Source organism: Corvus hawaiiensis, chromosome 1 (genome assembly GCF_020740725.1).
Source record: "Corvus hawaiiensis isolate bCorHaw1 chromosome 1, bCorHaw1.pri.cur, whole genome shotgun sequence".
Classification (NCBI taxonomy): domain Eukaryota; kingdom Metazoa; phylum Chordata; class Aves; order Passeriformes; family Corvidae; genus Corvus; species Corvus hawaiiensis.
Genome location: NC_063213.1, coordinates 72,458,072 through 72,469,618, shown reverse-complemented (window position 1 = coordinate 72,469,618; position 11,547 = coordinate 72,458,072). Strand labels below are relative to the sequence as shown.

At 43.3% G+C, this 11,547-nt stretch overlaps 1 protein-coding gene across 2 annotated transcripts in view; it reads left to right on the top strand.

Annotated features, from left to right (window-relative positions):
- Positions 1 to 515: 515 nt before the first annotated feature.
- CDH20 (cadherin 20) overlaps positions 516 to 11,547 on the top strand; it is a 118,649-nt gene continuing 107,617 nt past the window's right edge. Inside the window, exon 1 of one of the 2 annotated variants that reach the window (XM_048310966.1) lies at positions 516 to 599. The gene's annotated coding sequence lies outside the window, so the exon portion shown is untranslated. Of the gene's footprint in view, positions 600 to 8,100; positions 9,333 to 11,547 lie in introns of those variants that run through there. The other variant, XM_048310976.1, reaches the window with a different exon arrangement.

Below are 11,547 nucleotides of genomic sequence, written 5' to 3'. Positions count from 1 at the left end.
CTTTGTACCCTTTTTGCTAAATAAAGAAGCGCTTCGCCTCTCCGGTATGACTTTTGGTCTACCTCGGAAGCCCATCCTCTCGCAGCCCATGTGGTGCGTTGTGGAATCCTCCCGAGATGTAACCAGCCCTGCGGAGGGGAGACCTGGGGTTGCCCTCCCATAGCCGGGGGCTGCGTGGGGCCCGGGGGCCGCAGCTGGGGCGGGGGGTTCCCCGGGAAGGAGGGCGGGGGGCGGCGCAGGGGGGCGCAGCTCCCCGGCACCAATCGCCTCCCGCAGGTCCCCGCGGCAGCGTTAGAGCCGCCGCGATAGCCACGGGCAGCCGAGCCGGGGGCAGCGGCGGCCACTTCCAGCGGGCAGCTCCGGGGAGCGGGGCGGCCGTGGGGCTCCCTCCTCCTCCGCTTCCTCCTCCTCCTCCTCCTCTGCCTGCGGCCGCGCAGCCCCCCCAGCCCGAGCCTCTCTCCGCAGCCGGAGACAGGAGCGAGTGGCAGCTCCCTCCGCGGCAGCGGAACGGGGCGGCGCGGGGATGTGAGGGGCGCACCCGGCGGAGGAGGGAAGTCCCGTCGCCAGGAAGGCAGTCGGGAGCTCCTCCACACTGCAAGGTAACCCGACCTCTCATTCGCGGACTTTTTCTTCTGCTTTTTCCCTTTTCCCCCTCTTTCCCCCTCCCCTTTTTCTTTTCTCTTTTTCTTTATTTTTGATTCCTTTATTTCTTTCTTCTTTTTCCCCTTTCCTTTCTTTCTTTTTTTTTTTCTCTCTTCTCCTTTTTCTTCTTTTTCTCCTTAGGTTTTTAGTATTCTTTTGATCTTAGTTGTTCCTTCTATTTTTTTTTTTCTTCTTCTTTCCCTGGCTGTCCATCCGCAGTCAGAGGGCGAGGAGGAGGCGGTGGGGAACGGAACGAGCCCACACCGGGTCGCTCTGGAGTTTGGCTGGGACAAGCTTCCCCCCGCTCCGCAAGTGCTCTTCTGCGGCGGCAGGACTGGGCAGAGCCGGGCAGGGCAGGGCGGAGCGGGGCACGGAGCGTCCCGGCGGCGCGGCTGCCCATCGGGAGAGAGAAGCAGGTCACAGAGACGGAGAGGGGGCAGAAAGAGCCGCCGGGGGCGTGGAGCGTCTGCCTCCAACTTTCCCGGGGCGGGGAGCCGCCTCGAGGATTTCGGCAGAACGAGAAATAACTATGGGAGAAGGTGTGCGTGTGTGGATGTGTGCGGATGCTGTACAGCCGGAGCTGGAAACTATCCCCCCCCCTCCTGCCGCCCCCTCGCCGGGGCTCCCGAGGAAGAAGCGCCCCCCCGTCCGGGAGCGTCCGGGAGCGTCCGGGGGTGTCCGGGGGCTCCGGGGCTCGGCGGGCGCTGCGGGAGCGGCGCGGAGGGGCTGCGGGGGCACACAAATGGTAAAAGATACGGAAGGAAGAGCCCCAGTGGCTGGGACATAAATCAGGCAGAATATATGGGGAGTTGATGAGAATAGGTCTTTTCACCCTTAAAAAAAAATAGCCACTTTGGAAGAGAAAAAGGAGGCTGATTATTGGCATCCAGCTCTGAAACCCAGGCAGCTGATGCTGAAGGGAGCCAAAGGGAGCAGTTCTTCTTGGTTTAAAAACAGCAAGACAGTCTCTGCCAAAGATTGCTGTAAACACTGAATAAAGATTTCATTGTGGCTTGGTGTGACCGGAATAATTAGGCAGTTAATTGTTTATTCTGATCTTAAAGTGCAGTAATCAGTAGTGCACAGTAGGAAAAATGCGGGGGAAAGGGAGGAAGAACAGCATAGGGAAATGATAGGAAAATGTATCACTTTTTCCTCTTCCGCAGTTTTTTTCACGAGGGTTGCTTTTTCTTTTTGTGTGTGTGTGAGACTGGGAGCACGTGGGTCCCAGTCTATTTAGATAGAGAACACCTTTGTAAAGCTGGGGTGTAATTGTGCTTTTGCTGCCACTGTGTCAATATTATTTTGGGCTGGACAAAATCAAATTATGAGACTTAAAGAAATCCTATTTTATGGATATGAAATCTGAAGATGCCTGGGGAAAGAACATCTTAACTAGATTGACTAATACCAATTAATGCATTTTACTTATGTGTGCACTTTATTGCCAACTCAGCAGGGATGAAAGCTAATGGTGCCAGCTTTTGTGCTGCTCTAAGACATTTCTCAAGCAGTCACACAAGGCTTTAATGGTAAACTGTTTCGAGTTTTTAACACTGTGATTGTGTCCCTGTTCAGCTCAAGTTCCTTGCAGCGGTGATTCTTTCATGGTAATCTAATGAAATGATCTCTTGTTACACTGTGTTAGCTATTCCCTGTGACACAGCAGGCAGATACAACCTGCAAGCGTTTGTACTGGAGGTGGTGATAAGTTGTCGAGCAAGATGCACTTATAAGCAACAGAATATGACTTACTGATATTAACTGGAAGATGGCACCCTAGGCAAAAGGTGTTTTGCTTTCCTGTATAGCATGTTTTTCCATATATATGCACACATTCGTGTTAAAGAAGCATATAAGTGAATTAACCATCAGAAAGGATGGAATGATGTTGTGTTTAAAAAGAAAAAGAAAAACCAACTTCGAAAGCAGTCCTTAGGCATTTAAGCAAGGTAAAAGAATTTCTCAAAGTCTAATTGTAAAGGAAACAGTCTTCCCATTCGTATAACTCTCTTGACTTTACAACAGTTACATGAAAGACTCATTTGGCTTGGAAACATCTATATAGCATGCACATCCATCATAAATAAATAAATAAACATCCTGTAATTGGGCAAGGTTTAAAAAATAATTCAGTTAAGTATAATTTCTGTCACTGCACATGTAGGAAACTAGGAGCTACCCATTGCAAGAAAAAAAAAGGAGGGAGCTTTCATTCAGCTCTGAAAGGTAAAGCAGTTTGTTAGATTTTGTTGGAGCTGCATTTGCTGAAGGTTTTGACCTGCACTTTCTGAGATTTTTGTGGAAAGACAAGAGGCAAAAACACGAGGCACGTTGTCCATCTAACAGAACAAAACTAATATAAAACACTGCAGTCTTCTCTCAGGTCATAGAGCTTAGAAGAGCAAGGACAGAATGATGGCTCCAGAATGGCAAAAACATCTCTTAACAACTGGGTATGTAAGGGCCAATGTTAAGATCCACTTTATGAGCATTTTTATTAAGCTGTTGAATGTGCTCTGTCCTACTACAGTGATACTCAATATTCAGTCTGTGAAGAGTATTCCTGATTTAACAGCAATCTGTGGTGAAAGAATGTCTGCAAGACATTTACCTACTGCTACAGTCTAAAGGGGGATGTTGTAAACTTTATTTGCACCTGTGTCGTCCGAGAAACCTAGAGATGTTCCACTTTCTTACAAAAATCCAAAAAATGTGGTGACAAGTGATCACATAAGAGACTCTGCTCAAGTTTCTGATTATGTTTTGTCAAAGAATGCTTCAAAAAAATTGCGTAGTGTGCCCCTTGCACGAATATCATGTTAAAGTCTAGAATAATTTGAAGACTGCTAGAAAGATTTTGAGATGAGTCTGAAGTGCAAGTGGCTCCTCATTTCTATAATAAAATGTATTGGAAACACATTTTGGTCATCACGGTGAGTTTGGTAAGAGGTCTTTCTTGCATTGTTATAACATGTGCAGCAAAATACAAGAGGATTATACACTTTTATTCAAGGAAAATATTTTTCATCAAATTGTAGGTAAAATCCTGGATACTATCTTATACCTATCCTTAATACTAACTTACAATATTTGAAATGCACAGTACATCTTCATAATAAAATTGCATTGTCACAGACATAATTGTTATTCATAACAAGTAATCTCACAAACAGATTCCATCCCTTTAAGTACTGAGTCTCAGTCAGGCCAGTTATGACTAAATTACTGCATGTTCTCTCCTGTATCAACTAATTAAAGGGTAATTAATAAAATGATAATTTCATTCCATGGCAATGTCTACATCTGGTTGTCATAGCAGAGATTGTTTGACATATGGTTAAATGGTCAGATACTACATTGTATGAATGCAACATTTGCACAGAACACCTGGCAAGCCAGAGGAATTTTAACCCTTAAGACATGAGTTTCAAGAATCAATGTGTTATTACACTGGTTTGCTTGTTCTCTCCACCTAGTCTTCTTACGCCCTTAAGAAAATTTTGTTCTCCAAGTTAATTTAAGTAACTCTCTTGGGGCAGGGGAAGAGTGGGTAGACAACTTGGGATTTTAGATTGGAAACGAAAGATAAAATAGTACTGACTTTTCTGTGGGAAATAAAATGAGTGGTTCTAAGTTAACTTCTGAGAGGACACACTCCATTGGTTCTCGTATTACTGGGAGCTTCCCCTTTTCAGAAAATCAGGCTGAAATTAGCATGGCGACAAAACTATCTTTTTTTTCCCCTAGATACAGTTGTATGCCAGGATTAAGACTGAGACGGTGGTCACAAAAGCATTGAAAAATCTGCATTGCAGCCTTCCCTCACTCTACCTGTCAGATGTAGATAAAACTTATGTCCTCAGGGAGAATGACCATAAAATTCACACATGCTAAAGAAATTAAACAATCTTTTATCAAGTAAACAGATTATATAAATAAACAATTCTCCTGTAGGCAGCTGTTGTATAAAATAACATATGCACGTACTTTGAAGCATCAGTGGTTGAAATTCTCAGGGCAGCCCATACACAGGATTTTATACATATCTTAAAAGAATATATATTAAGCCTCAACATTGTCTTGAAAATTTTTGACCACTGCTGTTTCAAAATATGCAACAGACTGTATGTCTGTCCTTTAAAACATAAACTCTAAGTAGCGATATTTTAACACGAACTAAATGACAGCGTCTTATCTATACTGGGTCAAGCTGAATCCTTCATAAAACTAAAAACAAGAAATGAAGCAACAGGCATAATGTTTTCCTTCTCTTTAGAACAAAAAAAAATGCTTAAGAAGGGGAAAATAGCTAGTGCTTTTTCCCAAATAGAGCAAAGTAAAAAGGATGTAGTAAACTGCAGGAAGACATGAAAGTCTGTCTTTTCCCATGCAAACGATCCTCAATGAACAGTGAATAGTCGGGGTCGCTCATCACCTCGTGTGGTCAGGTGCAGAGCGTGGCCCGTGGTGCTTATAAAGCACTGTTTGTCCGTCTCTCTGAGAGCCTGAGTCCTGCTCCTTGAGAATTTCCAAGTGCATGGATCCGCCTCATTTTCATTCTACTCGCGTAACTCATTAACACCTGGAAAATCTTTTATAGCATTTAACTGCATCAGATGCACTGTCCGGCACATGTTTTCTTAATAGGGCTTTCACTGTGGTATTGTCAAAGAGCCCTTATGTCACAGCTGGGAACATGAATCTGTCATGTCAGTGCTGTACCTTGGGTTAGACAGAAATAGTGTATGAGTGTGTTTTATGGAAGAGCCGAACATGCCCATATACTGCGTCAGCAGGGAAGAATGTGAAGCTTGTTCTCCTAAATAAAGATTCAGGCTGGTACTAGTAGAGTACTTTGTACCATTTAAACACTGCTGCCTCTAAGGCATTGCACTTAAGGAAAGGGAAGTTTGAGGCAAGCAAGACACATCCTAGTATTTTAGTGGTGTAATGCTGCTAGTTAACGATATGTCATCATTTACATTTCAGTAGGCAAAAAAATTGCCAGAGGTTTCTAATTCAACAGAAACAACCAGAAGTTGATATGAAAGTCCTTACCCTGGGAATATTTGTTTTTAAACCAAGTTTGATTTAAACATATTTGGCAATATAAGAAGGGGAAGAGAAGTAAATGTTTTCTAATTCCATATGGTTTTTGTGCCCATTAGATCACTCTAAAACCCAGCTTTAAATAGATTACTTTGTAGCTCTGTAATCAGAATGCCTTGGGTAATTAAAACAAGGATAGAACTGTGAAAACTGACAGCAACACATGTATAAGACCTACTTTTTTCAGAGGAATTTTTAACATAGTTACATATATTTCATCTGAAAGTTAAACACTAAAAATTCACCAGCTACAACACTACCAAGCATGTCTTGATGGCATTCCAAAAGATAGAGCCCACATTTGAAAAGTGTTTGCAGACTTGAGAAACCGTAACTGTTGTGAAGGAGTTGACTAGGGTCCTCATTTAGAGAATGAATGGATGAAAGGAGCATTTCATGCAGTCACAGGCAGTTCCAGTTTTTAAACTACTTGTTGTGCTTTGAAAAGCATATGCTTTTTGAAATTCATATGCTAAGAAATAAATTCAAGGTACACTACTAAATGCAATTCTGTATGTTAAAAGTGTTTGACTGTGATGATTTTAGTAATGGCTCTTCAAAAACCTGGGTATTCAGGGGTTGATACCCCAAACCACAACCAGCCAAGCTTAAGTTGGAACCAGTGAAACACACGTTTGGGTTATAGGTTCCTTCTGAAATGCTTTCTGAATTTCCCTCTTGGTTTTCTCCTTTTTGCCATCTGTGTCATCTCCTGTTTTTTCTAGCAGTGACAGCACTGAGATGCTCTTGTGGGCCCATGCAATTAGTTTCTGTCCATGTCCTCACTAAAGAGGGAAGGAATAGAGCTGGATAGGGCTGCCATGGGGCCCCTGGAGAAAACATGTGGATTTGTTTCTTAATAAGGCTTTTCTGTAAATTATTTTACTTTTTTCAGAAGGACTGATGCCCTTCCTGCTTCTGTGCAGATGCCCAATGGAGCAAGCACTCACTGAAATGTGTAGGTTTGCCCTGTTGGACTATGCAGCGCCCGACAGCATATTCCAAGAGGTGCTAACAGTTTTCGAATAGAGAGCACACTGCAGCTGAATTCTTCTACATGATTCCTTTTAGCAAATCAAAGGTAAAAAATGAGTCTGTGTAATTGTGTTGACCCTGGCTGGACCCCGGTGCCCACCAAAGCCACTCTATCCCTTCCCTCAGCTGAAGAGGGGAGACAAAATACAATGAGAATACAGGTCAAGATGAGGACAGGGGGTGTTCTTCACCAATTACTGTTACCAGCAAAACAGACTCAGGCTGGGGAAATCAATTTCATTTATTACACAGCTCTTCTCCCCAGACTCAGCTTCATTCCCAATTTCTCTACCTCCCTGTGGAACAGGGGGACAGGGAATTGGGGCTGCAGTCAGTTCATCACACATTGCCTCTCCTTCTTCCTCACAGGAAGGACTCCTAACACTCTTCCCCTGCTCCAGCATGGAGTCCCTCCCACAGGACACAGTTCTCCTCCAGCGCAGGTCCTTCCCATGGGCTGCAGTTCTTCATGAAGTGCTCCAGTGTGGGTCCCCTGCAGGATCAATCACAAATCCTGCCAGCATAGGCTGCCTTCACCATGGGCACTCTACACGCATCCACAGGTCTTGCCAGGACCCTGCTCCAGTGTGAGCTTCCCATGGGGTCACAGCCACCTTTGGGCATCCACTTGCTTCAGTGTGGGGTCCTCCATGGGCTGCAAGGTCACAGCTGCCTCACCGTGGTCTGCACCAGGGGCTGCAGGGGAATCCGGAGCACCTCCTTCCCTTCCTACTTCACGGACCTTGGTGTCTGCAGGGCTGTTTCTCTCACATGTTCTCACTCTCCCCTCTGGCTGCTGTTGCTTTTTCTGCCCTTCTTAAATGTTATCCCAGAGGTGGTGCCTTTGTTGCTGATGGGCTCAGCCTTGGCCAGCAGTGGGTCCATCCTGGAGCCAGTGGACATTGGCTGTAATGGACATGGGGGAAATTTCTGGCAGCTTCTCACATAAACACCCCTGTAGCCTCACAGCTACCAAAACCTTGTCACTCACATCCAACACAGTAATTAACCTTTGTACCTGCGTAGGTATTGTGAGACACAGTTAAAGCCCTTGCAATATGCCACTTTGTTACAGCAAAGAAAGTTAAGGATTGAGGGAAAGGCTTAACTATAAATTTTCTTGCCTGTATGAGTTTAATTTAGAATGGCAATCACGATGTAACATAAATTAAAATAGCAGTAGTAGATCGCTAGTTGGCAAATCTCTTAAGAATAATATAGGTACTTCACTAGATTGGGAGTACTTTCTATGTGCTTAGCCTATTGCTGAAATTAGTCTATTTTTTAATTTTAAGATACTTTTGAAGAGGAGAGAAGGGTTTTAACGGGTGAAGTTATAGTGACTCTCTGCATGAACTAGAAGACTGACTTCTGGAAAGGGGAGCTTTCTTAATGAAAAGAAGCATTTCCCTTCAAATAAAATTTGAAGTTTTGCCCCAAGCATCCTCCAATCCATGCATAATCTGGAGGACATTAACCATTAAAGTAAATATTATGTATTACTTGACCTGCAGGTGTAATATATTAAGGCTTCAGAGCAAAAATATGTTTTTAAGGAAGAGAGTCGAGAAATAAAGAGGAAATCTGCAGGCCTTGTGAAAGACCTATGAAGGAGTGGTAAATGCCTTCCCAGAAAGGGAAGTATGGGAAGACCGTGTATCAGTGGTGTCTGTGTTTTAATTGGACACTCAGTTTCTTTCAATGTCAGAGGAGGGCTGCACGCAGCAAACAACTACCCTATCTCCTGAGAGGAGCTGCTGCTCTGTCTCCTTCAGAATGTGGAAATGGACAGTCTCCATGCAAAGAATGCATGAAGAGTGAGCACAAGCTGGTAAATTTATTCTAATAGCAAGGTTAAACATCATCTTTTCTGCGCACCCCATGGACACCCAGAGGAGATCTTGTAAAATGACTAGTGCACGTCCTTGATAATGACAAGGGGAAGGGCTGCCAGGCCTGTTGGAAAGGCAGCAGTCAGCTGTTGGCATTATCAGACCGGCTCTGTGGCCCACAGCCATGTACACCTTCTGTCTTGGAGACGCTCCTCAGGAGGAAGGGCCACGAGGAGCAGCTCTGGAAGAACAAGCTCCACATTAAACACTTGTAGCGGAGGAGGCGCTTAGGCACAGTGCTGCAAGGAAGAGCTGAAATCAGCCTTCAAGCAGATGACAAGAGAGGATCTGTCAAACCAGCCTTCAAGAGGACAGAGAGCATGCTGAGAGAACACGATGATAATAGCAACAAAACCTTGAGGAGACTGAACAGAGAAAGAAGCTGCAGGAGGGCAAGAAAACAGGATTTGTATAGTGAGGCAGACAGGAAGAAATTACAAATGTCTTCATACAGTAACAGAGACAAAAAAGGATAGATCTGATAGGCGGCAAGTATAGAATTTGGCTCTGGCTCAGATAGAGACTAATACAAAAAGAAGGCAAATAACTGTTCCACAGGGTTGTAAATGAGCATTGCAGAAAGCAGAGGAGTTTGTGGTAACAGATAGAGATTGGAATAACAGCATCTGGATCCCACAAGAAGTCTCCGGGGTGAGTAAAGAACATTGCGGGGGGAGGGGGGTGTTAAAAAAATCATATTCCTAGGTTTGCATGTGGTTTCAGGTTGTAGCTCATCAATATGCCAAGAGAAAGGTGTCTGTCGGCAGTGTGTTGTAGATAGAAGGGCTCTATACAAAATGTAACCATTGTATAGAAATGTTGGTCTGAACCATGGCTAAACCTTCTTTGTGTAGTATAGACTTGGGAAAGGTGAATCCTCATGAGGGTGAGCTCAGTGGTCCCTCTAAGGGCACTGTGTTAAATACACTGTGGTGGAGGATCCACTCTTCCAGGTGGGCTCCTGCTGTCTTGTGCCCATGGTACATCTCAGCATGAAGTGGAGGACTAAGGAACTGGATGCTAGATTCAAATGTGTGGAAGAGATAATGGAAGCAAAGAAAAAAAGGAAAAGAGCACAGCTCAATACTGAGCTGTCAGTCTCGGCCCGTCTGTTTTCCTTGCCTGTTTGGCCCATGTAGCTCTTCAAGTGCCCTCTTTTGTTGTCCTGCTGCTCTGTGCAAGAAAAGGAGCTCCCATTAAAGACTCATTTGTATTACAACCTGCTAAATAGACGACTGTTAGTGAGGCAATGAATCAACCTTGGCTAACAGCAGTGATACCCAGTATAGCTAATAACTTTTCCCTACTACTGTTTGCTATCTCCACCTCATTTGTTTCTCACCTTTGGGAGAAAGAGCTCCATTGCATTACCTCTGTAATCCCTTACTGAGCTGTACAGCTGTTTATGCAGAACAAACATATATGCTTGTGTGGCAGCTAGGTGCTAATTTTTTACTACAAATTCCCAGCCTCAAAAAATGCATTCTGATTAAAATCTGTTACCACTTCAATCCTGTTGTCCATCAACCCTTTGGCTATGAAGTCCTTGTTTTGTTGAAGCATCATTAATTACAGTATCAAAAATAAATTATAAGGCGTCCTTATAATTTTCTATAAAACTTTTAAAAAAAAGTTTTCTTGTTCATTGTGTCAATTTAGCAAAACATCAGTAAAATGCTCGTAGATGACCATCTGACACTGGGGTTTTATGCAGTTTTTTCTCTTTCTTTTCTGAGTATCTAAGTGTTAATACCTTTGCAGTGGGCAAAAAGTAATTGTCCCAGGAAAGCATGGCTAAGAGTTTTGAAACTGCTGTAGGATCTGGGCACTTAAGTTCCTATTATTTTTAATGATCACTGAGCATCCAAATTCCCCATGTAGTTACAGTTACCTACCAAATTGTCCTCAAAGAGTTGGTGGACCAAAACTGTTTTTATTCTGAGATAAACTGCCTTCTTTTCTCTGGGAACTTACCAAGTTATTTATTGAAGAGGCAATTACCAAATGTCATAACAGATTTGACTTACTAGCTGTAAATAGCCAATCTATCAACCATTACATGCATTTAAAAGCATTTTTAGGTCTACTGGTCCTTTTTTTGCCTCTTTAGGAACTATCTAGAGGGGACTGAACCACTTAACTTCTCATTTAAAATATCACCCTATGCCAGATGATTATTTTATTGGAAGACCACCCTGAATTTCAGGGCTCCAGGAGAGTTAGAAGAAAGTCTGTTTTCTGTGTTAAAGGTTGGTGTCTTCTCCGGCTAAAGAGATCTCTCCTGTTCTGTATGATCATGGGCTATTCAGACACTGAAATCACTGCTTTGATAAACTTTTTTCTGTAATAATTTACTCCCCAGGGTACCATTTCACAGTGTTGGCCTGTTACTTGAAGAACAATCACATGACATAGGGAAGTAAAAATATAAATTAGAAACTCATTTTCTACAGAGATTTTTCTTTGCTGATTTGTTTTACTGTGTAAATGGAGACCACTTAAAAAGCATTGCCGCAGCTGCACAGCCCTACCTCTGACAGTAACTTTAACAATCATACTGTCCTTTAATGCTCACCATCTCCTTAAAGATAAGAAACACAGGGTAACGTAATGCTGCATAGTTGAATGTTTAGCTTTAGAAAATTTCCCACCAATGAAGAAAGGGTAGGAAGTGGGTGTTTTTTGGAAGCTTAATACTAGATGAAAGTATTTAGAATGGAGATAGTATCAGTGAACTGCAAAGGAGGATGCATTTGCAAATTCTGTCCATATTGACCAATAAACAATTTATGGAGACAACACAAACAAACCCTTAGAATATTTTAAGATCATAGCTTCTGACAAGTATACTTTATTTATGACTTTG